This window comes from Theropithecus gelada, chromosome 1, assembly GCF_003255815.1.
Source record: "Theropithecus gelada isolate Dixy chromosome 1, Tgel_1.0, whole genome shotgun sequence".
Taxonomy (NCBI): domain Eukaryota; kingdom Metazoa; phylum Chordata; class Mammalia; order Primates; family Cercopithecidae; genus Theropithecus; species Theropithecus gelada.
The window spans coordinates 216,264,803-216,292,345 of NC_037668.1; the positions used below are offsets into that span (position 1 = coordinate 216,264,803).

General features: G+C 41.4%; 1 protein-coding gene across 1 annotated transcript in view; it reads right to left on the minus strand.

Moving 5' to 3' along the window:
* The window catches only part of PLD5 (phospholipase D family member 5), a 430,516-nt gene that overhangs the window by 365,698 nt on the left and 37,275 nt on the right, over window positions 1–27,543 (minus strand). The gene's annotated exons all lie outside the window — the stretch shown is intronic.

Here is a 27,543-nt window from a genome sequence, read left to right on the forward strand (position 1 = left end):
CCTTTTGCTTGGAGACTGATTTGTTCCAGGCTTAGGGTTGGGTTCCTTTTGTTATGGCTTTTCCTCTTACCAAAAAGGAAAAATTCACATCTCCTTGTATGGTTAGGCCTAGAAAGGGCAGGAATAACTTCCAGCAAAGCTAAATACTTGTTCTAGAGCAAATTCATCCCCAGGAATACGATTCGTGCTGATGGCCAAGGGTTCTGATTTCTTAGAAGAATCATGGCATTTATCAGGCGTGATGGCATCAAGGAGTAGCTGTGAATCAACAGTCCCAGAAAAACAAAGAAATTTTCACACCCTCTGGGGAAAGGTCTTTCAGGATAGAGAAGCCATTATGGCAAGCAAATTAGGTGCCCATGTGAGAGACATCTGGCCAAGATGTAGCTCAATGCTTGCACTGAGTAGGTTCTAGACACCCCTTTAAGGGGTTAAATGAATTCAGTAAGTGAATACTCTGAAACTCTGGAGTGTTTAACACTTGTCCCGAAGCTGGAATAAGCCAACATTGCCTAACGTGGATTCTCAGTTCATCATCCCATCCTGAGGTCCTTTCTCTAGAAACACTCAGCCACATCGTTTCCACTGTTCCTTGGGCCATGCCCACTTATACTTCCCCTCTCATGGGAAGATGTGGCAACATCTACTGCAATGTGACCAGGAAAAAAAAAGCATTGTCTGCTTTTTTCCATTAGCCTTTATCTTTGTGCACAACAGAAATCCCCTACCACAGCATCAATGAAGCGTCTCCCTTTCTTCTATCTGTTCTTCAAGCTGTAGCGTTATTCTTTCTTCCTTCAGGAAGAGTTCCCTGATAGCCTTAACTTACAGCAATTTATCTTCTCCATGACTGTCGCTCAACACTGTCCCAACCATTTAACACTGAATCATACATTGTCTTCAGACACTTCTTGGATGCCATTGGTTATTTTATTGTTTATGTTTAGGTATCTTACCATGTAGCCAGATTGTAAGCATGTTATTCCTATATCAAATTCTTTCTTTTCTTTTCTGTTTTTTGTTTGTTTTTGTTTTTGTTTTTTTGAGAGGAGTGTTGCTTTGTTGCCCAGGTTGGAGTGCAATGGCACGATCTTGGCTCACTGCAACCTCCACTACCCAGGTTCAAGAGATTCTCCTGTCTCTGCCTCCTGAGCAGCTGGGATTATAGGTGTATGCTGCCATGCCCAGCTAATTTCTTGTATTTTGGTAGAGATCAAAACACACTGTGTTGCCCAGGCTGGTCTCGAACTCCTGAACTCAGGTGATCCACCCGCCTCAGCCTCCCAACGGGCTAGGATTACAGGCTTGAGCCACCGCACCCAGTCTAAAATTCTTGAATGGCAACCTACTGGCTGTGAGGTAAAACTGAGACTACTCTCCACAGCATTTAAGGTCCTTCATGAAAGACCTCCTTAAAGTTTCCTTTCCCACCATGCTCCTGCTAGTACCTTATGCTTTAGTCACAAAGAACTCCTTGCAGTATCCTCAAATCACCGTGCTCACCAATACTTCCAGGCCTTCGCACACAGGACATTCCATTCCAGGAATGGTTTTTATTGTTGTCCCCACAGGGGCTTGGGCTCAGTCCTCGACGTCTGTGCCATCTCCCTTGATCCTCCCAACAGGACTGAATGGCAAGCTGAAGACGGGAAGTACATGAATCATGGGGGTGCACCATCCTTCTGTTTGTGTCAGGGCCCTGCACAAACCTAAGCAGATGTAGAATCAGTGCTTTTTCTGCCATGAGAAATGCTCATATAGTGTACTGGCATTTTGGACTTTTTTTTTTTTTTTTCAAATAAGTTAACCTAGTAGAAACAACAAGGGACTAGGAGGAAGGATTTCTGAATCATCATCTGCCTGTTGAGTCAACCAGGATTCTATTGATATGAAGAATTGTTTGGCACTTTTATTATCAAAATCGTTATACTTCTTAGCTTGATCTTGTCAGAACACACTGAATTACAACCACCTCATTAATACCTGGCCTCACAAACCATCAGCAAGGAAGTTAGGAAGTTCTGGAGAGTGAGCACCAGAAAAAAACTCGGACTTTTCTATAACATAGTAGTTTGTATACCTTCATTAAAAAATGTGGACATCCAGGCTGGGCACGATGACTCACGCCTATAATCCTAGCACTTTGGAAAGGTGAGGTGGGTGGATCACTTGAGCCCAGGAGTTCCAGACCAGCCTGGACAACATGGTGAAACTCCATCTCTACAAAAATACAAAAATTAGCTTGGTGTAATGGCGTGCGTCTGCAGTCCCAGCTACTTGGGAGGCTGAGATGGGCAGATGGCTTGAGCCCGGGAGGTGGAGGTTGCACTGAGCTGAGATTGCGCCACTGCACTCCAGCCTGGGTGACAGAGCCAGATCCTGCCCCCCACCCCGATGAGGACATTCGGAAAACCAGTCCTTTCCTCTGCACCCCCTCGGTGCTGTCTTCCCACACACCCCTAACAACTAGAAATCCAGGTACAGCAATGAAAAGTCTGAGACCAAGCAGGCAAAATGCTCAGCAGAAAGCTATTCCCACTCTTCTGAACATGGAAAGGTGAAAGGGAAAATTTTAAATCCTTTTACAAATTTCACAATTGTCGGAATGTTTGTGGCCCCCTCCACATTCATATGCTGAAACCTAATCCCCAACTTGATGATGTTAGGAGGTGGGGTTTTTAGAATGTGACAAGATCAAGAGGGGGCAGCCTTCGTGAACAGGATTAGTACTCTTATAAAAGACGACCAAGGGAGATGGCTTGCCCTTCCCCCAAGTGAGGACACCTGGAGAAGGCACCATCTCGGAACCAGGAAGCAGGTCCTCCAGGCATCAAATCTGCCGGTGACTTGATCTGGGACTTTCCAGCCTCCAGAATCATGAGAAATAAGTTTCTCTGTTTGTAAGCTACCTAGTTTATGGTCATTTTGTTATAGCAGCCTAAATAGGCTAAGACAAAATGCATGTAAGTAATAACTATTTCATTTAGTGTTTTCTTATGACCAAATCCATTTTATCTTTTTAATGAAATTTTTATTGTACCTTTAGAAGACCTTTGAAATGTCTCTGAGAAGCCCAACAAGACACCATTACCTCCCTCCACAGAGTATTCATTGTTCACCTATTCAGTATTTTCAAATGCTGGTCCTGCATTAATGAAAAGTGTACCTGCCATTCCAAAAAGGTAGTCCCTAGAGATTGGAAGCTCCCTATGGCCACTGCGACACCCATTCCCTACTATCACAATTTAGGGCTCCACTTTAGGATAGAATTTAGAGAAAATGAAGAGGCATAGGCTCCTACTTATCCCATAGCTGCAGAATGACACTTGCCCACCCCTCTCTCATAAAAGAACCGAGAAAAGTGTTATGAATGGCTTATCTTTCTTTGTTTCTCCCATCACCAGTTTTAACCCCTAGTCCTATCTTCCCGTACTGCCTATGTATTTTGCCTGGCCATTGGATATGTTTAGCCTCACCCACGCCTCCTCAGCCTCACAGTTGCAGCTAATTCAGGCAGCAGGGCTAGGAGAGCTCAACATGCGCTGGTGATTAGAGAACCTTTGAAAGAGTCACACGGACAAGATGATACTTTCAAATTTAACCTCAGGCCAGCCACGGTGGCTCATGCCTATAATCCCAGCACTTTGGGAGGCCAAGGCGGGCAGATCACTTGAGGTCAGGAGTTTGAGACCAGCCTGGTCAGCATGATGAGACCCCCGTCCCTACTAAAAGCACAAAAATATTAGCCAGGTGTGGTGGCGGGCGCCTGTAATCCCAGCTACTCGAGAAGCTGAGGCAGGAGAATTGCTTGAACCTGGGAGGTAGAGGCTGCAGTGAGCCGAGATCACGCCATTGCACTCTAGCCTGGGCAACAGCAAAATTCTGTGTCAAAAAAAAAAAAAAAAGAGAAAGCAAATTTAATCTCAAGCAAACCCACTCAGTCTAAGAATCATAAAGCATGTAGGGATGCCTTTCAGCTTCTAATAATGTTTCAAAGGTTTCTGTTTCAATAGACTTAAATTGATGTTGGCAGAGAAAAAAATTAGGTCAAAGCACCGAGAAACCGTCACTTTCTAAAACCACCCAAGATTGCTAAGCATTTGCATATGTGAAAAGAGACACAGGGGAAAACATATTTCATCAGTAAAATATTTACATTAATTTCCATTAAGGTATTATGAACTATGAAATCATAAAAGAGTTTCTAACACTGAAAAGTGGCTGTAATAGAAAGGGAAGTAAGGAGAGCGGGAAAATGTGAGTGCCCTTAAGTAGGGTAGCAGCCATTGTAGATCAGAGTGTGTTCCAGGGTCTAAACTCTCTAACGGAAAGCATGAAGTTTGTTTCCCAGACAATCCTGAATTACAGAGACAGCTGCCCGGATGCCCTGAATCTTTGCGGATCATCACAGTTTACCCTTTCCGGATCTATCCCTGGGACCAGCTATTTCTTTCCTTCAGCTGTCAGGAATTATGTATGTGCCTGTTCTTCTTTTTTACCACAGGAGGGAGCCCGAGCACAATCAGGGTATAGTTCTCCAGCTTTTTCTCCAAGTGGTAACAAAATGACTTTTTAATCACCTGTTAAAAATATGGCCACTGCACTCCAGCCTGGGCGACAGAGCGAGACTCCGTCTCAAAAAACAAACAAACAAACAAAAATATGGGTGTAAACGCCTCCAAGCAGAAACGAATGTGATCAATCAATTATTCCAAATAAGCTTCGGAAGCTGCCCTCCAACTCAAACTGCTCAAGTTTTTCACATACACCTATGTGTGCATAGAGTGTGACTGTTACGTTTAATCTCTTTTACCTATTGTAATGCCAGCATTTGCAAATCATTTGAAAGGTTTTATTCAGATGAAGATAATGCAGATGCACATTCTAAGCATTAAGATACTTGATTTTTTAATAATGACTTTCCTCACATGGAGCTCACTGGATTGATTAATACCTGAATTAAAAGCAACCTGTAATTTATCTTCCAAGTCCCAATTTTTTTTGACATAAAGGACTGCCCCAAGTAAGAAGTCTTCTGAGGCAGATTGCTGAAGAGATTCAGTGATGGTGAAACAAGCAGCTTAACGAAGTGAACTCTCCTTATTAACCTTTGACCAAAGTCTCACCTGTACCCGTTCCTTGTTTCAGGTCTTACACACTTTAAAGGCAGCAGCCAGCTTCAGTTCTAATTTGCCTCTGAAGAATTCAGCGCAAGCCCGTTTAGAAAAGTGATTATCCTTCAATTTGTAGGCAATGAGGTAGGCGCTTACATGGGCTCCCAGAAGGCATCACCCAGATCATAGCACTTGTCCCAGAGGGGAGCTTCTTGACCAAATCAACACAGGAGCTCACTTGATATGGCATTTCTACAAGGCTGTGTACGGTGTCTTAAAGTCGAATGCAGCTACAGCCATGAGGGAGGAGACAGATCTGATCAACAGAAGTGTCCCAAACATGGTCCTGGAACTGCAGTTGTGTAAGGTTCCACTCTGTCCAGGCAGGTGTGCTACACCAGTTGTGGTGTGGGATAGAGCTGGGGTGGGGACAGAAGGGCCAGTTCCCCCCATGCCACTGTGCTCCAAGGCAGAGCCCTGGGAGTCCAGGAATTCTAAATTTGAACCTGCCCTTCCAGGACATTACAAAGAAATACTTCACAGGTAGGAGGATGGGAACATATTTTATTTAAGAAAGTGTCAGCTTGATTTATAAGCTTCATATATTTAGGTACATGGAATTGTCTCCTGACCCCAACCAAGGTTGGAGTGGATCTGTTCCCTTCCCTCTTTACTCTGCCTTGCAGTCAAAGTAATGCATCAGTTTGGTTCCATTCAGTGACTCTGGGCTGGGTTTCTGAGGGGAGGAGAATGGTACAAAGACCTTCAGATAAGGCTTGCTAGCCGCTAGCAACAGGTGACTATTTACTTTTAAGTTTTAACTAATTCAGATTAAATAAAATTTAAGATCCAGTTCCTTAGTCACACTAGCCACATCTCAAAGGCTCAAGAGTCCCATGTGGCTGGTGGCGACTGGACTGAAAGGCACACATTTAGAACATGTCCATCACTGCACAAGTTTCTACTGGACAATGCTACCCTAAAGAACTCTAAAAAGAAAACAATATCTATTTAGATTTAAAGTGGGGAAGAGTGAAACATCTGCAGGCTCAGTGCACAAATCAGCAAGCGAGTTTGCATATTCAGAATTACTGTGTGAACTATTCATGATTGGTATTAGGCATTATAAATGGTACCATGTGTTTGCTGGTGATCTGTATCAGAGACTGCAAACTGGCCACCTGCGGGATGAATATTTTATTTGGCTTCTGCTGCATTGTGAACATGGTAGAATGAGCTCCCAACATTAAAAAAATAAGTGGGGGGAACTTCATTAAAATCTAGTTTTCTGATTTCTTTCGAAACATCAGAAGATCTGACCCCTGTGGGCTTGCATTTCCACACTGGAACACAGACCTGGAGTCCAGAAGCTACTATCCCTTCAGGAGTGAGTGCTCTTCAGGTTACCAAAATCTCTGCCCATCACTGCGTCCACAACACGGTTTCCTAATTCCTTCCGTATGCGCAGTTGAATGGGAAAACAAGGAAGTCTCTGGCTTTGCAGAAAGGAAAATCTCTACGATAAACCACCACAAAAGCTGCCGAGAACACTCTCACTTACTCTGTTTCTCTAAATAAATTCCACCATCCACTTACCCAAATGGTACTCTTTGATCTATAGAAATAGGACTAGTGAATTATAAAATCAGTGATTACAAAATTACAAAATCAGAAGAATCAAACTTCATAATTTCTTATAATTCCACGCTCAACACTCGAGGCTTTCTTTTTGTTTATTTATTTATTTATTTATTTATTTATTTATTATACTTTAAGTTCTAGGGTACATGTGCATAACGTGCAGGTTTGTTACATATGTATACTTGTGCCATGTTGCTGTGCTGCACCCAGCAACTCGTCAGCACCCATCAACTCGTCATTTACATCAGGTATAACTCCCAATGCAATCCCTCCCCCCTCCCCCCTCCCCATGATAGGCCCCGGTGTGTGACTTGAGAATGAGAGGAGGAAGGAAGAAGATAATAAAAGCATCATACTCCTCTCTGTCTACTGCCTTCTGCTCCTCCCTATGCAAACATATAAACAACACAAACATACATACACACACATCCTCAAGTGTAATGGGGCTGTGAAAAGGTCCAGTTATGCATAAGAATGAGCACACTTTTGAATAAGATTTTCAGTAATATTGCCAACATATCCCAATCATGCACAAGTCTCTTCATTTAAAAATCTAGTCTTATGTCCATGAATTATACTCATTTAAATTTAAGCTCCATTTAAAAAAAGCAGAGGCCAGGCACGGTGGCTCATGCTTGTAATCCCAGAACTTTGTGAGGCCAAGGTGTGTGGATCACCTGAGGTCAGGAGTTCCAGACCAGCCTGGGCAAGGTGGTGAAACCCCGTCTCTACTAAAAATACAAAAATTAGCCAGACATGGTGGCATGCACCTGTAGTCCCAGGTACTCAAGAGGCTGAGGCAGGAGAATCACTTGAACCCTGGAGGCAGAGGTTGCAGTGAGCCAAAATCGCCCTGGCACACTCCAGCCTGGGTGACAGAGGGAGACTCTGTCTCAAGAAAGAGCAGGGACTTTATCCGTCCTGTTCAATATCAGCACATAGCAGGTACTCAGTTCTCAATAAATAGCTTATTGAATAGAATAGAACCCTCACAGGGAACATCCCATTTTCTTAGAAATTCTGAGTCTCTGCCATATCCCCCTTGATCTCAACCTGGCACAATGATATATTATATTAATTGATTCAACACACAGATGAAGGCCTTTTATGTGCTGGGACTCTGTTGGAGGTGTATTATAGTATGCCGTAGTTGGTTCTCTAAGTCACAGGTCATATGTTCAGGAAGGATTGTGATCGTGTTAATAATTTGATTTCAAATACCACATTGCCTTTTATTTTTAAAAAGTCACATGCATACAATAAATAATTTGTCCATTAATATCTATTCCTCAACCTGTCGTACTCCTCTTTGTTCTAATGGAAAATTAACAGAATGATTTATTTTCCTTCGGGTGTATACCCACTAATGGGATTGCTGGGTCGAATGGTAGCTCTATTTTAAGTTCTTTGAGAAATCTCCAGGCTGCTTTCCACAGTGGCTGAACTAATTTACATTCCAACCAACAGTGTATAAGCATTCCCTTTCTCCCCAGCCTTGCCAGCGTCTGTTGTTTTTTGACTTTTTAGTAATAGTCATTCTGACTGGTGTCAGATGGTATCTCTTTGTGGTTTTGATTTGCATTTCTCTGATGACTAGAGATGCTAAGCATTTTTCCATATGCTTGTCTTTTGAGAAGTGTCTGTTCATGTCCTTTGCCCATTTTTAGTGGGTTTACTTGTTTTTTGCTTGTTGATTTAAGTTCTCTACAGATTCTGGATATTGGGCCTTTGTTAAATGCATAGTTTACAAGTATCTTCTCCTATCTGTAGGTTGTATGTTTGCTCTGTTGACAGTTTCTTTTACTGTGCAGAAATTCTTTCATTTAATTAGGTCCCAATGTCTATTTTTGTTTTTGCTGCAATTGCTTTTGAGGGCTTTGCCAAAAATTCTTTGCCAAGACTAATGCATGTGTTGACCAAAAAGATATATGCGCTTATATGTTTATCACAGCACTATTCACAATAGCAAAGACATGAAATCAACTAAATGCCCATCAGTGGTAGACTGGATACAGAAAATGTGGTACATATACACCATGGAATACTATGCAACCATAAAAAGGAACAAATTCATGTCCTTTGCAGGGACATGGATGCAGTTAGAGGCCATAATCTTAGATGAATTAACACAGGAACAGAAAACCACTTATAAGTGGGAGCTAAACACTGAGCACACCTGAACATAAAACATGGGAACAAGAGCCACTGGGGACTACTAGAGCTGGGAGGGACGAATGGGTGTGGGTTGAAAAACTACTTATGCTCACCGCCTGGGTGATGGGATCCACACTCCAAACCTCAGCATCCCATGTAAAAAATCTGCACATGGACCCCCCTGTATCTAAACTAAAAGCTGAAATTAAACAACAACAACAACAAAAGACAAAAGGAAGAAAACTGACTCTCCCCAGAGCCACTGCCTGGACTGTAACCCTCTCTAGGGGAGGCTGTGTTTTCTCCCTTAGACCTTGTGCAACCAGATGAGGTCTGCATAGATATCCTCACTGCTCCTCACTGCCACTTTGAGACCATTCATTCTCCCTTTCTTCTCCCAAAAGAAGCTCCTGCTGTCATCAGACTAGATCATCCAATACTCCTCAGTGGCACCATTATCCATTGATTCCTGGGTCAATTCCTTTTTTCTCACTGTCACTGTCTCCAACATTACTTGTGCCTTAATTCTAAAAATGTCACCGTATATGTAGATGATCTTTCCAACACACTGGTGCTTCATTTCCTTGAACCATCGCTTTCAATACCCTTCTCCTCCACGCTGCCTCCACTACTTGCTTCCGTGTCATTATCATTAGCTGCAAACGCTCCGTATGTCAATCTCATGCCTCCCACTCTTCCCACAAGCTCGTATCTTTTCCTTGCACTCTCTGTGGTACTGTGACTTCAACCATTTTTTGGCCCCATTAGGATTGGCAATCCACTGATCACAGTGCCATGTCACTACAGCACATGATATTGTCTCTTTCCTCTTTATCCAGCTTAAAGTCAAACCCAGTCAGTAGAGACACTCGCTTGTCCATGCTCTCTATGCCCATCCCCTTCTCCTGCTTTGTTGCACTTGCTTGTTGTCCAACCTTCAATACCTCCAACTCTGTACTGCTGAATTGGTGCAGCCTGGCAAGGCTAGGGAAAAACAAACTCCAAATTCATGCTGCATCACAAGTGGACTCCTAATGTTCCCAAGCAATCAGGCTTCTTATCTCTACTCCATTCAGTCATCCAGTCTCCCAAAGGGTTATTTCACACTCCTTGACCTCTCCCCAAACTTCTGACGCCTTCTCTCTCATTCTTACTCTCAGCTTAAGGTCTTCCTCTTACTTCACATCCACAGACCACACTGCCTTCTATTCCCAATTTCCAGCATCTGAGTAAATATCTAGAACCTGCTTTCCCATCTATGACCAAGAATGAACTGGCCACACTGCCACCTCAAGGCAGTTCCTCTACTTGTATGCGTATCCCATCCTCATGTCCACTCAGGACATCTCTTTGGCAATTACACCCTCTTCTATGAAAAAAAAAATCAATTTTCTTACTCTACGCTGGATCATGCTCATTAGCATATAGAATACTATTATTTTTCTCATACTGAAAAAAAAAAGGAAACAAAAAAGGCCTTCCATTCTTCCCATATTCTCCACCAGGCATTGTCCCATTTCTTCCCTTCCCTGCATGGCGATATCTGGAAAGCATTATCATTCAGTTATACCGAGTACCTCCATTCCCCACCTCTCCACTGACGTTGCTGACATTAAGGTTGCCCATGGCCTCCACACTGCCAAGTCCAAACCCCAATTCTCAGTTTTTATCATACTTCATCTTTTGGCACATTTCAGTCACTCATTCCTCCTCCTTGACACACTTTTCTCACTTGCCCTTTCAGTACATCAAACTCTTGTTTTTCTGTCCACTTCACATGTCCCTTCTTTTTGACCCAACCTTTTAATTTTGGAGTACCTTTGAGCCCTTTATGTTACCTTAGTCTCATGGATTTCAATGGCAACTAAGTGCCAGTGGCTCCCATAGTATATTTCAGCCCAAATCTGTTCATCTCTCCAATGTCTACTCAACAGTGCTACCTGTATGTTTAGGAGGCATCTCACCCTGCCCAAACTCGACGCTCATCATCCCATTCTTCCCTATTTAGCGCATAGCTTTCCTTACCTCAGTTACGGCAATTCTATTTTTGTAGCCAAAAGCTTTGTAATCAAACTCACAAGGGTGGCTCTACTAAAAATTTAAAAGCATAATGGAAAATAACAAAACTTGGTGAGGAAACCCTCATTCTGTCATTCTGGTGAGACCGTAAAATAGTACAGCCACTGTGGAAACAGTTTGGCAGGTCTTCAAAAGGTTAAACACAGAAATACCAAGTGATCCAGCAATTCCAATTCTAGGTATATACCCCAAAGAATTGAAAACAAGGATTGAAACAAACATACATTTTCATCACCATACCATCACCATGGTCAACAGTGGAAACAGCCCAAATGTCCATCGATGAATGAATAGAGAAGCACAACATGATGTCTATCCACACAGTGAAATGGCACTCCACCGTAAAGATGAGTGAAGTGCTGACACATGCTACAATATGATAGACTTTGAAGACATTATGCTAAGTGAAAGAAGCCAGACACAAAAGGTCACATCTTGTGTGATTCCCTTTACATGCAATACCTGGAATACGTAAATCCACAGAAGTAGAAATTATATTTGTGATTGTTTCCAGCTTCATCCATGTCCCTACAAAGGACATGAACTCATCCATTTTTAGGGCTGCATAGTGTTCCCAATCATTCTGAGCAAACTATCGCAAGGACAGGAAACCAAACACCACATGTTCTCACTCACAGGTGGGAAATGAACAATGAGAACACTTGGACGCAGGGCAGGGAACATCACACACTGGGGCCTGTCATGCGGTAGGGGGAGCGGGGAGGGATAGCATCAGAGATATACCTAATGTAAATAACGAGTTAATGGGTGCAGCACACCAACATGGCACATGTATACATATGTAACAAACCTGCACGTTTTGCACATGTACCCTAGAACTTAAAGTATAATAATAATAAAAAAAAGAAAGAAAGAAATTATATTTGTGGTTGCCAGAGGTTTGGAAAAGGAAAAAATGGCAGGTGACTCTTTCCAGGTATGAGGCTTCCTTATGGGGTGACAAAAATGTTTTAGAACTAAATAGAAGTGATCACCACACATCATCGTGAACATACCAATTGCCACTGAATTGTACATTGATTGAAATGGCTCATTTTAGGCTATGTGAATTTCACCTCAATTAAGAAAATGGAATCTTCTTGACTTTTTTCTTTCACTGACAGTCCAAATTTAATCTCTCAGGAAATCACTCGGACTCTACATTCAAAATACATAAATAAATCCAGAAGCAGAACCTTTCTCGCCTGCACCCTATTACCAGTCTGATCCAGCCCAACATGACCTTTCTTTTGGATTATTACATAGACTCCTAATTGGTCTCCGTTATTATACTCTTATCACCTTATAATCTATAATAGATTCTCAAACACAATGTGCAATCAGATCATGTCACTTGTCTACTTGAAACCCTGCAATGGCTTCCCATTTATTTCAGGGCAAGAGCTAAAGTTTTAACAATGGCCCAGGAGGCTCTGCATGATCTTGTTTCCTGGGCCCTGCCACTAATCTCTCCCCTCTTCCATTTATTCTGCTTTTATTCTCACACTTGTTCCGTCCAGTGCAGCCACACTGGCCTCTCTGCTGTTCTTCACAAATGCCAGGCACGGCCAGTCACGGTGGCTCATGCCTGTAATCCCAGCACTTTGGGAGGCTGAGGCGGGTGGATCACGAGGTCAGGAGATCAAGGCCAGCCTGGCTAAGATGGTGAAACCCCGTCTCTACTAAAAATAAAAAATAAAAAAAAATTGCCATGTGTGGTGGTAGGCAAGTGTAATACCAGTTACTTGGAAAGCTGAGGCAGAGAACTGCTTAAACCCAGGAGGCGGAGGTTGCAGTGAGCCAAGATTGCGCCACTGCACTCCAGCCTGGGCAACAGAGCGAGACTCCATCTCAAAAAAAAAAAAGAAAAGAAAAAAATGGAACTCATAGAAATAGAATAGAGTTGTGGTTACCAGGGGCTGGGTGGGGAGGGTTGGGAAATAGGAAGATGTAGTTCAAAGACTACCAAGTTTCAGTTAGGAGGAATAAGTTTTAAAGATCTATTGCACAGCATAGTGACTGTAGTTAACAATAATGTATTTCCAAATTGTGAGAATAATCGATTTTAAATGTCCTCGCCATAAAAAAGATAAGTATGTGAAGTGACAAGTATGTTAAGTAGTTTAATTTAATGATCTCACAATATAAATACATGTCAAAATATCACATTGTAACAATTCTCACTTGCTAATTATAAAAAAATTTAATAAATACATAAATTATTTTTATTAGAAGAAACTTTCTTTGCAATGTTTTGTTTATTTTTAGTTAAAAATGACAATGTATATTCAGTGTTACCAAATGTTAACACTTGTCAATTCTGGATATCTTGTAGGTAGTGGTTATAGTAGTCAGTGAACTTTTGTACTGCTTAAATTTCTCAACATTTTAAATACAAGCAAGAAAAAAAAGCTTTATGGTTTTTATAGTAAAGAGTTTCTTTGCTCTTCCAAAAAGAGTAAAAGTAGTCTTCTTAGAATTCCTATAGCAATCTCATTTCTTGACCAAATATAGCAATTTGACAATTACCTCATCCCATCCCTTATCACTAAAGAATGGAACTAGCAGAGTTATGAATACAGAAATATGATCTTCTTCATTAACTTGACCTTTCAACACTGTGTAATGATGGGAAAATTCAAATTACAACAGAACCGGCGTTCCTAAGACACAATCACTGAAGTTACCATGAGGGCCCACCAGGTGGTGTGTGTGCATGGGAGTCGTTACTACTGAACGAGGGTTCCCAAGCATCCCTGAGAAGCACCCTCCCCAAATGGCCTTTGTTAGAGTTTATAAGCTGTTTCAGTCTATCTGTGACTTAGGTACTCATGCATGAGTTCAGAGCTCTGAAGAAAGCCCCTTCCACTGTGCCCCCAGTAGAACCACCCCCCCAAGGCAATATCTCTATGTCACAGAGCCCTACAATCTCTTGGCAGAATTAAAATTGTATTTATTTTGGAAAATAAAACTGTGTGTACACTCATTTCCTTCTCAAACATTTCACAGCAAAACAAAAGTTGGAGTGCCAAGAGTTATAAAATTAGAGAGGAAATGAAAATCTGTTATTTTCATAACAAGGTCTTTTAACAGAGCCAAAGTATTTTGAGTTCCAAAACAACTCACGTCCCCAAATGGTAGTTTTCATAGTGATTTATTGATTTTAAGCCTTTGTGATGGGCTCTAACCTAATTTTGAACAGAGCCATTTTTAAGTTATGCTGGAAGCTACTGGATAATCTTTCCAATATGAGGGTTAGATCAACACCTAATATACAGACAAACTGTATGTAATAGCCTCATAATATGCCAGCCAGATAGGTAAATTATCCTTATTTTTTTTTCAGTGCAAAAGTGAGATGAGCTTGTAGCAAATAAATTCAAGTAATTTGGGGGCACAATAAAATAGAATAGCCTTTCCTTACTTTTCACTGCCATTTCACTCCTCAAATTAATGAAATAACTTACTCTTAAATTACTGTGGACAGTTTTGTGCCTATATTTGCAAACCTTTACAAACATTATTTTAATTTTTATTATGCTAAATTAGATTTTACCATACACATTGTTCTGAAACATTCTACTTTTTACTTAACAGTTTTTATGATGGACTATTCTGGGTCAATATCAGCATGTGTAAACATATACATATATATATATACACACACACACACACACACATATACTTTTTCCCACCAATTCCTGTGATGACAATGGTATTTCACAAAATAATAATAACAATAACAACCACAGTAAACACTTCCATAATGCTTACTACGCATCAGGTTCCACGTGGTTTACACATTTTAACTCAACCATGACTCACAACAACCTTATAAGATAGGTACTATTTCTTATCCCCTTTACTGATGAAAAAAACTGAGACATGAGAAGAAAAATAACTTCCTCAAGAGCATACAGCTAGTGAGAGGTGAAGCCATGATTCAGACTCAGGCAGTCTGGTTCCGAAGTCCGCGATCTTAACTGCCACACTAGACTGATTAGCTGTAAACTGCTTAAGAGTCCTCCTGGAAATGGACATCTGGATTGCCTCTTTGTTTACTATTTTAAACAATGCCACAATAAATATCCTAAAAATAGATACGTCAGTGTATCTTGAAAGTGCATTTCTAGAAGTGAGATTGCATGTATAGATGTTTAAAGATTTAGTAGGTATGCCAAATTGATCTCCAGAGAAGCTATACCTACATTCTCCCAAAAGGGGATGCTTTCCTGCCCTTCACTGACCCTCGATGATACCAATCATTTTTCTTTTTTTGATAAGCTGATAGACATAAAACAGAATCGTGATGTTTCTCTAATCTGTATGGCCATAATAATGTGTGAGTTCAGCAATCTTTCAAGCATTTATTGTCCACTTGTATTTATTGGTCTCTGGATTCTGAATTTCACCTGCTCATATTTCGGTCCATTATTCTATTGAGTTGTCTTTTCTCATGCATTTGTAAAAGCTTTGTTTTAGATAGGGTCTTGCTCTGTGGCTCAGGCTGGGGTGCAGTGGTGTGGTCATAACTCACTGTGACCTTGAACTCCTAGACTCAAGTTATCCTCCCTCCTCAGCCTCCTGAGTAGCTGGGACTATAGACACAAGCCACCATGCCCAGCTAATTAAAAAAAAAAAATTTTAGACATGGGGTCTTGCTGTGTTGCCCAGGTGTAGAAGCTCTTTGCTCCACACGTCTTGCCATCCAGGGAACATGCACAAACCCCTGCCAGCATCCCCATCCAGCACTTAGAACTATGGCTGCACAATCAGAACAGACTCCTGGGTAGGTCCAGAGAAGAAGAGCTGAAAACAGGACTCATAAAGTCACAGCTGCTTCCCCAAAGCAAAATCACCAGCCAGTATACAGATAACAAGGCTTATTTGAGGCCCATGTAAAATCATTTCCCTTCATGATAAATATTTTATTGATCCAACTCGATGCACCAGGAAAAAACCAGATTGTGGCCAAGAAAATCGGGAGGGGCTGCCAGGCCCGGTGGCTCACGCCTGTAAACCCAGCACTCTGGGAGGCTGAGGCGGGCGGATCACAAGGTCAAGAGATTGAGATCATCCTGGCTAACAGTTAAACCCCGTCTCTACTAAACTAAGCTGGGCGTGGTGGCGGGCACCTGTAGTCCCAGCTACCTGGGAGGCTGAGACAGGAGAATGGCATGAACCCGGGAGGTGGAGCTTGCAGTGAGCCGAGATTGCGCCACTGCACTCCAGCCTGGGCGACAGAGTGAGACTCGGTCTCAAAGAAAGAAAAAAAAAATAGAAAATTGGGAGGGGCTGTAGAATCCTACTGGCCTGGGTTTGGATTATGGGGCCATCACTTATTTAACCAGGGGGATTTAAGCAAGATAGTTCATTTTTCCCACCTCCAAGCCTTCGTAGAACAAGAATCATAAAACCGACCATGCAATGTTACAAGAATTAAGAAAAATGTAATCGTCTATTAGAGTCTAGCCACATAATAGGTGTTCAATTATTAACACTGAATAATACTTCCTACTATTACTATTAACACTACAAATATCAATACTGGTGGTGATGAAGGAGAGGCAAATGTAATTGATATACTGGCTCTGCCAGCTTTGGTATGGATAAAACTAGATGGCATTCTTCTACTTTTCAAATTAAAACTCACGTCTACCTTCATTTGCCCAACGAGTAAAAAGTTTATCTTCCTTTCCTGCCCCTGTCTTCTTTTTCTGTGTCCAGAAATCTCAGCTGTGCTCAAAAGCCCAGCTCTGCTTGCTTGTATCCTGCGGCGCTGGTGCCAGACTCAGGCACTCCCCTTTGAGGTTAACAGGCTCCTCAAACACCAGTCCTTGTCCAGGACAATGTGGCCAGGCCTCTGGCACGAAAAACACTATAGATCCCCTTCCAGGCCACAGTGGTTCTTTGAGCAGTGAGAGAGTCCAAGCACCAACATGACATAGGACTAAACTTATCCAGGGCTTCCTGGTGGAGCTGGCCTGGGCTGTCTGCTTTTCATCTCCTTAGACTCCTTCCCAGGGAGGCTATGTCAGAGCATCTGCCACCTCCCTGTTCCAGCTGCACCTACCCTTTACACCTCTCGGTTCCTGTCCCAAACCTGCAAATTCCTCCATCTCTGCCCCAGCCCCAAACCTTGATCTGTTGCAGACTGCAAGAAATAATTTTGGGAAAAAAATCAGTGCTGGTTACTCTAGGATGTCCTTTTCTCTTTTCATGTTACAAGAGACCTTCCTCAGATTTAGGCTACTTCTGAGGAGCCAATCCCATTGCAGCTGCCTAAGAGGCAGCAGGAAGTGAAGGTCTTGGAAGCCTACAACTGACTCACTTTCATGCTTAGGAAGTTAATTCCTGAGTGAAATGGGTATAAAACATATCACCCACCTTGCTAGACCCTTCAGGTTTAGTTGTTCTTCTATATCTAGTACTGTAAATACTAGACATCCATGTTTTGTTTTATTTTCTTAATCTCTAAATACTATGAGATTTTATGAGAAAAGAGAAAAAAAGCACATATAAAAAGAGAAAAAGGACAGAAGAGAATTTAAAGAAGTACCGTAAATACTAGATATCCATACACAATACAAAATGACAACACTGGCTGGATTCCTAAGACAGAGTTTTAGATAAACTATGACTATTTTGGTGAGAGTATTTCCTACAATAAAATGTGTTCTGAACTTTGAAGCCAATCAAGTTTGTTACATAACGAGCTGGAGAAGAACCAAGATTATGATTTTGCTTCATGTTCCTACTGTTAGCTATCCCAGTTTATGGAGTATTTGAAAGCAATTTGTTTTAATTAAGTCAGTGAAGTGATAGAAACTTGCTGAAAACATTGACTGAGCTGCTTTCACAGATCACCCTTTTTGAAATTAAGGGACTCTGGGAGACCACCCTGTTTGATTTCAATAACCCACAAGATTATGTATTTTACTTGGTGTTGCAAAAATATCTAAGCACATTGAACTTAAAACTGCGGAAAAAGAAAGGAAAGCACTGCTGATTTGTTCATGGAAGGGCAAGTGTTTGCATTTAAATTGGACGTGTTCACAGAGCAGAAAATGGAGTCTGCACTCATTCCCACCCATGAGCTACTTGGGGCTCAGTGGAATCATGGATTTTGATACACTGAAGATGCATGGGCTTGATAACCTCACAATTTCTAAAGATATTCTCAGATGGTTGATGAGTAAGGAGCACACTTAGTTTGCTTGGATGCCTTTGAACGTGTCTGAATGACCAGGCATCTGATTCAATGTTAAGGTGTGCCGACAGAGCAGAAGGCAAACCCTGCTGATGATCCCTGTGAGTTTGGAGATGAATCCTAGAACTATCCTTCAATGTCTGCCTCTGTAACCAAATTCTGGGCAAGGACTGCTTACATATTGCTGTGTTAAAAGTATATTCTTGTTCACAAGGCTGTTGGAATTAAAATACGGTACTGCGTTCAGCTGTGTAAACCTGGAGTGAAAGTATAATGTTCTCTACTTAATATTCTCAATTCCAAACTGGTTTAGTCTGTTAAATGCAGCAGTCTCTTTGGCTTGAACAGAATTTGTCAGTAATTTTACTTGATCAAATAACTAAAGTTATAACTATTTTTGACAAAAAATAAAGTTAAATAGACTCTACATGTTTAAAATCTAAAATATTTTCTTTTTCTTGGTTAGCAGTCTCTACTGTATCAAATCCATGTGTTCCATGTATGAATTTCAGATTATGGAGCCCATCAAATGAACAATGTACATGTATCCAAGGTCTGACCACTTTTTCAATGGTAAAATCATTTGAGTCTTAAAGATTATTTTTAAGAAGAAATTAGGAGTAAAAAGAGAATGTTTTATTTTCTTAATCTCTAAATACCTTGAGATTTCATGAGGAAAGAGAAAAAAGGACACATAAAAACAGAAAAGAGACAGAAGAAGATATAAAGAAGAGTGTTCAAGTATGAGCTGAAATGTAAGTCTAAAATAGCACGTTAACATTCAGCAGTACAATGATGCTTAATCAGAGCCCCCAAAGGATAATTCAATTAGCAATACATCCCGGTGCTGCTGGAGTTCCCAAGCCTAGATTTAAAGAGTAAGATATACTGCTTGTGGATTAAAAATAACCAAAAATGGCAGAGGAATTGAAAACAAGTAGATAGAAATAGAATTGGAAAGACAAAAGAAACGGTAGTCTGGACTCTGTTTCTTTTGTTTTTTTTAGACGGAGTCTCGCTCTGTCGCCCAGGCTGGAGTGCAGTGGCGTGATCTCGGCTCACTGCAAGCTCCGCCTCCCGGGTTCCCGCCATTCTCCTGCCTCAGCCTCCCGAGTAGCTGGGACTACAGGCGCCCGCCACCGCGCCCGGCTAGTTTTTTGTATTTTTTAGTAGAGACGGGGTTTCACCGTGTTAGCCAGGATGGTCTCGATCTCCTGACCTCGTGATCCGCCCGTCTCGGCCTCCCAAAGTGCTGGGATTACAGGCGTGAGCCACCGCGCCTGGCCTGGACTCTGTTTCAATATGAATTTGAAGTATGTCCTTGAGTAAATCGTGAGTGCTCCATTTTGGTTCAATTTCCAAATGGAAAAGACACTCCTTGGACAGGGCCAGCGTGAAGATTAATGAGACAATACACGGTAAGTAGAAAGAACATAAAAGTAGATCGATGTTACATAGGCTAGTTGTAATCTAATGCTATCAGAAAACAAATGGTTTGTATCTCCAGTATTACTAAATATGAGTATAGGTATGCTCTATAACATGGCATGGGGCCTTGAAAAAGATCAAGGTAAAAATCATATAAAAGTTTTTCTCCCCAAAGGCAAATAATCTTGCAGAGTGTATACATGAAGGACTGTTCCTAAAAGCCATAGATTAGCTCTAGTAATTAGAAGGATACGAGAAAGAATGTCTGTCATCTTCCTGGGAACATCCAGGGAAGAAAATAGAAGGTTGCTTGTGTGCATTAAAAGAATTGACTGGGCTGATACAAGCTAGCATTGTATCAAAGTGGGTGCTGAGAAACACCCCCACAAAATAGTAAGAACTTAAAAAAAAACAACTATAGACACGAGTACCATTGAGTGTTTTAAAAAATGAGTTTCAACTCTTCAATGGGAACATTCCATTACCCGAGACAATAGTTTTGTGGAGTGTAATTGCCTGTAAATCTGTTGAGTTTCAAATACAAATAAGCCCAGCACCAAATGGACTGTTAACCCACGTGATAATAGCTTTATCATAGAGGCATTACAAAATTAATTCCAAGGAAACACTTTTTCCAGAATTAGCGTCTCCAAGAAGGTAAGTCTGAGCTGAGAAATCAATGAGAGGCATTAGCTTGGTGCAAAAGCAACTGCGGTGTTTGCCATTACTTTCAATGGCAAAACCTCAATTACTTTTGCACCAACCTAATACAAGCCTCAATCTCTCCTTCAAGTGCCACTGCCGTCTTACCGGGATTCCCACAGACCCATAACGTCAACATGTGGAACAGAATTCAGCATCACCCCTAAAGCTGCTCCTCTTCTGTTTTCTATGTTCAGCTGGTAGTACCAGGACCTAAGACAGAAACTGGGATTACTTCCCCTCACTATCCCATATTCAATCAGCTGCCAAGTCCCTTCAGAATTGTGTCCGAAATATTATTCAATTATGTCCCTTTCTTCTCAATTCCAACTGCCAGGGTTTTAACTGAGCTGCTCATTATCCCTTATCTAAGATATTGCAATAGAGCCTAAACCGGTCTCCCTGTCCTTTTCCTACATCCATCTCCATGTGGTCACAAAAGCTGTCTTCCGAATACAGAACTGGTTAGGTTATTCCTTTGCTTAAAATCCTTTAGCAAAAGCATGGCCTCATCCTGACCTGGCTCCTCCCTTTCTCTGCAGTTTCCTCACTTCTGCTATCCCTCATCTTTCATTTATATCCATAAACACTGTCATTCTCAAAATACATCACATAGGTGCCCCCTGCATCCGTCAGACACGTTCCTAATTGTCTTTCAACACCCACACCTGAAATCACCTTCTCTGCAAAATCTCCTCTGCCTGCTCCGTATTGATTGCTACTTTCTCTGTGTTTCCCCTGTAGCTGGCTCACAGTTCTGTTGCTGCACTTAACAACGCATTATAAATATGTATTTATATGTATATTGTCCATAATTTATGAGCTTAGAGGGCAGAGCTGTTTCTTAGTTATTCATGTGTCTCTCGTGTCTAGCATAGTGCCTGGCAAAACCAGTAGTCAAGAAATAAATGCTGCATTGAAAGGCTTGAGCCTCTAAGCAAGCAAAGGCCAGCTATCTGTCTCCCCTGGGTGTCAAATAAGAGACCGACCCATCTTTAAGCCCAAGTAACATAGAGATGCATGTGCGTGTAGGCACACACACACGCACACACACACACACACAAAGAGGGGGAAAGGGAAGAGCAAGAAAACAATAAGAGAAAGGCTCCACCTTGCGGGGAATGAAGTCTCTAACAACTTTTCACATAAAAGCTGTGACTGAACTTACCTATCCTTCTTGTCTAAGATATCCCGCCCGAAACAGTTCACAGGAGCATCTTTAGCAGAGAAAAAACCAGAACAGTGAGGAGAGTCTAAACACACCGTCATGTGCCCTGGGCTCAACTGTGCTCCCGCAGACCCCCGCCAAACCCATGTGTTGACATCCCAATCCCAGTATCTCAGAATGCCGCCGCATTTATAGGTGAGGTCTTTAAAGAGATGAATAAGTTATAATGAGGACATTAGGGTGGTGCCCTAATCCCATATGACAGGTGTCCTTATGAGAAGAGGAAGAGAGTCCAGAAGAGTGTGTGCTCAGAGGCACCCCCACGTGAAGAGGCACGGGGAGGGTGGCCACCTGCAAGCCATGGAGACAAGCCTGGGGCAGACCCTTCTCTCAGCCCTCAGAGGAAATCAATCCTGCTGCCGCCTCCATCTTGGACTCCCAGTCTCCAGAACTGTGGGAAACTAAATTTCTTTCGTTTAAGCCACCCAGTTGGTGGTATTTTGCTATCATGCCCTAGCAAACTAATGCACATAAAACACCCCCATATGGGCCAGGCAAGGTGGCTCATGCCTGTAATTCCAGCACTTTGGGAGGCTGAGGTGGGCAGATCACCCGAGGTCAGGAGTTCGAGACCAGCCTGACCAACATGGTGAAACCCCCGTCTCTACTAAAACTACAAAAAGTAGCCAGGCGTGGTGGTGGGTGCCTGTAATCCCAGCTACTCAGGAGACTGAGACAGGAGAATCACCTGAACCTGGGAGGCAGAGGTTGCAGTGAGCCGAGATCATACCATTGCACTCCAGCCTGGGCCATGAGAGTGAAACTCCGTCTCAAAAAAAATAAAAGAAAAAGAAAATGCCCCCAAATGGAGGGTTTAGTAAGTAAAAGAAAACACCTGGGGCTGCCGGGTGGAAAAGAAATCACAAACTTTTTTCTAGGATTATTGAATTCCAGCTCAGAATAAGTAAAAACTGGCATCAGGATTAATTAACCTTAAAGATACCTTCTAGTCCTGATACGTTATGATCATTACAAGGGACATTCCTCTTAAAAGGATGTTTAATTACAGACAGGACTAAGATCTGCCTTTAAGAGCTCAAAACACTTCCATAAATGGGCTAGTATTTTAGGTGACATTTCATCTAAAATTCAGAGGATGGTATAGATCAAGGCCAGACCAAAATTGGAATTCAGATACTTCTGTTACCCTTTCTGGTCTTCTCCCACCCCAGATTTATTTTTTTCATTGATTGATATGCACATTGAAGGACTTGCTGGGAAAGGAATTCCCATGTGTCCACCACTACAGTTCACACACACACAGGGAGGTATGGAGACTTGGCACGGTGTGCGTGGGAAGAGCCACAGACAAGTGAACAACACCTGAGAAAGACATTCTACTAAAAGTAAGGGCCAGCCAGGCACGGTGGCTCATGCCTGTAATCCCAATACTTTGGGAGGCCGAGGCAGGTGGATCACTTGAGGTCAGGAGTTCAAGACCAGCCTGGCCAGAATGGTGAAACAGCATCTCTACTAAAAATACAAAAATTAGCCAGGCGTGGTGGTGTGCACCTGTAATCCCAGCTACTTGGGAGGCTGAGGCAGAGGAATTGCTTGAACCCGGGAGGCAGAGGTTGTGGTGAGCCGAGATTGTGCCATTGCACTCCAGCCTGGGTGACAAGAGCGAAAAAAAATAAATAAATAGTAAGGGCCAAAGAGTGAAGGGAAACGCTGTCCTGGGTACTGCATGGTGGTGTTAGCTGAGTTTTAGGAACATGATACTCCTCACTGATCACATTCATGTCATAGAAACAGCAGGATAGGTGCAAGATCAGTAAAGCTGTCTTTCTATATTCTGCACAACGTTTGGGCCTAGCAACATGTGTTTGAACCACTCTACGGCACAGGGATAATTTCCCGATAACTTTGGGGAAGCACATTATGCGCCAGTGTTGGTAGTGCACTGACCTACACCCAGAGTGGAGGCGCAGGGGAGAGAATGGCATCCTGAAGGGGAACAGTAGCAGCTCAAACGCAAGGGGCTTGGCAGTGGAGGCAGAGATCAGGCAGCAGAGTGTTAAGGACAGTGCGGACTGAGCAACAGTGTGAACCAAGCATTAACTGGTGGTGCAGAGGATGGCAGGTGGACGGGTGAACCAAGGATCAGGGCATCAGGTTCAGTACAAGCAAAGAGTGGTGCTGCAGCAAGCGGTGTCCCAGGTGGAACACTAAGATTAGCCTGGAGCAAAGAAACGGTGGCAGTCTGAATTCAACCTTGGAACAATCTGTTCCACGAGCATGTGAGCTGGACCCTGACTGCAGAGTTCTGTTAAAAGGTGTGACGAATTTTGAAACGTGGTCTGAGCTCCCTCTGTTACACAGGTGGACGGCATCAACCTCTGGATACTGAGCTTTAAATGTAAAGATGTCCTTATTGGTCTCTACAGTGGTGAAGTGCAGGAACACTGACAATGCAAAAGCTCTCCTTCAGAATATGTTCTTTAAAGCACATTTCAAAGCACATACTTATAAAATAGCCCTTGTAGAATGCCATTAAATCTGGGCACACTGCCAAATGGAACATGTCAGGAAATAGTGGGTCTGGAGATATTCAAGGGTAGCCGGAGTGTTTCCACTAATACCATCAATGGGCTCTCGAAAAGGCTCTGACTGACCCCTACAGCCAGGTTCCCAGAGGAAAGCTATGTCCTAGGAAGGCCTTTGGAAGCTCACTGTGTTCTGCTGTTATTTGGAGAGCAGCATGCAGCGCTGGAGCCCAGATATTCCAAAGACCTCTGAGTGGCTGCCTTGGTTCAGAGAACCCAGAGGAGTGAGTGGAAAAGGCACAGGAATAGGAGGGAGGCGATTGAGACCCTGGTGCTGTCTGCGAGGGACTAGCTGCTTGGCCTTACTTCCTACATGTCTGTATCTGTTTCTTCTGTCTTACAGCAGAACTGATATACAACTTTCTGACCTCCCAGGAATGTGAAGATCATAAGTGTTTCTTGAAAAGAGTCGAGCTTACAGACATAAAAGGCATTGTATATGTAGTTCATTCACTTCGCAAGGAGCACCAAGTCCCATATGTTCATGGGAAATTTACTGAGTGTCTTTGATATTCCCTGGACTGCTAGGCATCGGGCAGATGTAAAGAGTTGTAATTCATTGTTTTCTTCCTCGAGAAACCCACAAAAAACCTATAATACAATGAGAGAATTACTATACCAAAAGTAAGTAAAAAGTATCAGAAATACAAAGAAAGCACATAGAAGGTTTACTACAGCAATATTCAAACTCATGAAAACAACCTAAGAGTCTGATCATAAAGAACTGAATACATTGCAAAATATTCATATGATAGAATACTAGTTATTACATGGAAGTTTTTATGAAGTTTTTTGATGATATGAAGAAATTTTAATGACATTGTTTAATGGAAATGCGGTATACAAAATAGGATTTGGTGGAATAAGATAAACTGTGCTAAAATTAATCTCACAAAATTCTATCTTCTGGCTCTGATGAATTACTGTACCAGATTTGCCCTCCATTGTAAACAGTTGGGAATCTGGACAAATTATCTAAAATTTATTTTCAGACGTTGAACCATTGGCAGCACAGGAAATGAGGTAAGGAATGCAATAGGCACAAAACTGACTAGGTATAGAGAGGTAAACTGTCCTGATGTGCAGATAACATGATAGACTCTGAAGAAAACTTTAAGGAATCTATTTTTTTAAAAAACAGCTACTATTAAGTAAATGTAGCAAGGTCATGAAATATAAGATCAATATACAAAAAATGAATTGTATTTCCATACACAAGCAATGACAAATTGGCAAAAGCAATTAAAAATAGAACTTACAGGACCGTGGAAACATACACGATTTAGGATAAATCTAACAAGATCTATTCTCTATAAATTGAAAAACCACTGATGAAAGAAATTTTAAGATATCTAAATAAGCAGAGAAATATAGTATGTCCATAAATTGGAGAGCAGGTATTGTTAAGATTTTAATTCTCCCAATATTGATATATAGATTTAATGTTATCCTAATAAAAATCCCAAGAGACTTTTGGTAGAAATTAACATGCTGATGCTAAAATATATATAAAATGAAAATGACCTAGAATAGCCAAAATAACTTTGAGGATGAGGACCATAGATAGAAAGCTTACATAATCTGGGCCAGGCATGGTGGCTCATGCCTGTAATCCCAGCACTTTGGGAGGCTGAGGTGGGTGGATCATGAAGTCAGGAGATCGAGACTAACCTGACCAACATGGTGAAACCCCGTCTCTACTAAAAAAAAAAAAAAATCAGCCAGGCGTGCTGGCGGGCGCCTGTAGTCCCAGCTACTCGGGAGACTGAGGCATGGGAATCGCTTGAACTTGGAAGGTGGAGATTGCAGTGAGCCGAGATCGTGCCACTGCACTCCAGCCTGGTGACAGAGCAAGACTCTGTCTCAAAAAAAAAAAAAAAAAAAAAAAAAGGCAAAAAAGAAAGCTTACATAATTTGACTTCAAGACTTACTTTCAATCTGCAGTAATTAAGATGGTGTGGTATTGGCATAAGGATGGCATATAGATTAATTGGACAGAGTAGAGAATTCAGGAATAGATCAATACAACCATGGCCAATTGATTTTTTATAATAATGCCAAGAAGATCCAATTGGGGTAAGGGTAGACCTTTCAAAACATGGTGCTAGAATAAATGGATAGCAATATGGAGAAAAGAAATAAACTTTAAACCCCATATCACATCATATACAAGAATTAAAATGAATTATGGACTTCAATTGAAGAGCTAAAATTCTGAAACCTGTAGAAGAAAACATTGAAGAAGCAACTTTGCAGTAGGCAAAAGTTTATTAAAGAGGATATAAACAACAGTAACCATTAAGAAAAGAAATGATAAATCAGATGTCATCAAAAGGGAAAACTTGTGCTTTGCAAAACATACCATTAAAAATAAATATGCAAATCACACAGCTGGAGAAAATATTTGCAATATATATAGCTGACAAGAGATTTATATCTAAATATAGAAAGATCTCTTAGTATTAAGACCAAGTAACCCGTTAAAATTCATGCAAAAGATCTGAACAGACACTTCATAAAAGTAGATATATGAATGATCAATAACCATATAAAAAGATGCTCAACTTCATTAGTCATTAGGTAAATGCAAATTAAAAACCACAATGAGCTGCAACTACACACATACTAAAATGTCCAAAGTTAATGAAGGCTCTACATAGCATGTGTTGGCAAGGATGTGCAGAAAATAGAACTCTTCTACATTAATACTGAGGAGTGTAAAAATGGTACAACCACTTAAAAAAACAGTCTGGTAGGGTTTTTTAAATTTTAATAAATAAAAGTATGCTTAGTACTTTTTTTAGAATGGCTTAGTACCCAGTAATTCTAATCCTAGAGTTTTAACCTATGAGAAATTAAAACATACGGCCATATAAAGACTTCCACGTGAATATGCACAGTGGCTTTATTCACAACAGCCAAAAACAATAGGGAGGTCTATCAATAGGTGAGTGATATGAGAATATGAATACCAGAATATACTGTTTGGTAGTAATTCTCAGCAATAAAAAGTAATAAGCTCCATATGCAAATAAAACAAGCAAAAAACAAATATAAAGGAGGAATCTCAACAAAGATCTTAAACCTTTCACAAAAGTTAACTCAAAGTGGATCGTAGATATAGAAACAAAACACAGAACTATAAAACTCCTAGAAAATAATACAGGAGCAAATCTAGGTGACCTTGGGTTTGGTGATGACTTTTTAGATACAATATCAAAGGCATGATCCACAAAAGAAGTAATCAATAACTTAGACTTTACTAAAGTTAAACACCTCTGTTTTGTGAAAGATGCTGTCAAGAGAATGAAAAGACAAGCCACCAACTGGGAAAATAATCTTTGCAAAATACACAACTGATGGACTGGTATCCAAAATACACTAAGAACTCCTAAAACTCAATGATAAGAGAACAAACAACCAAATTTAAAAATGAGCAAA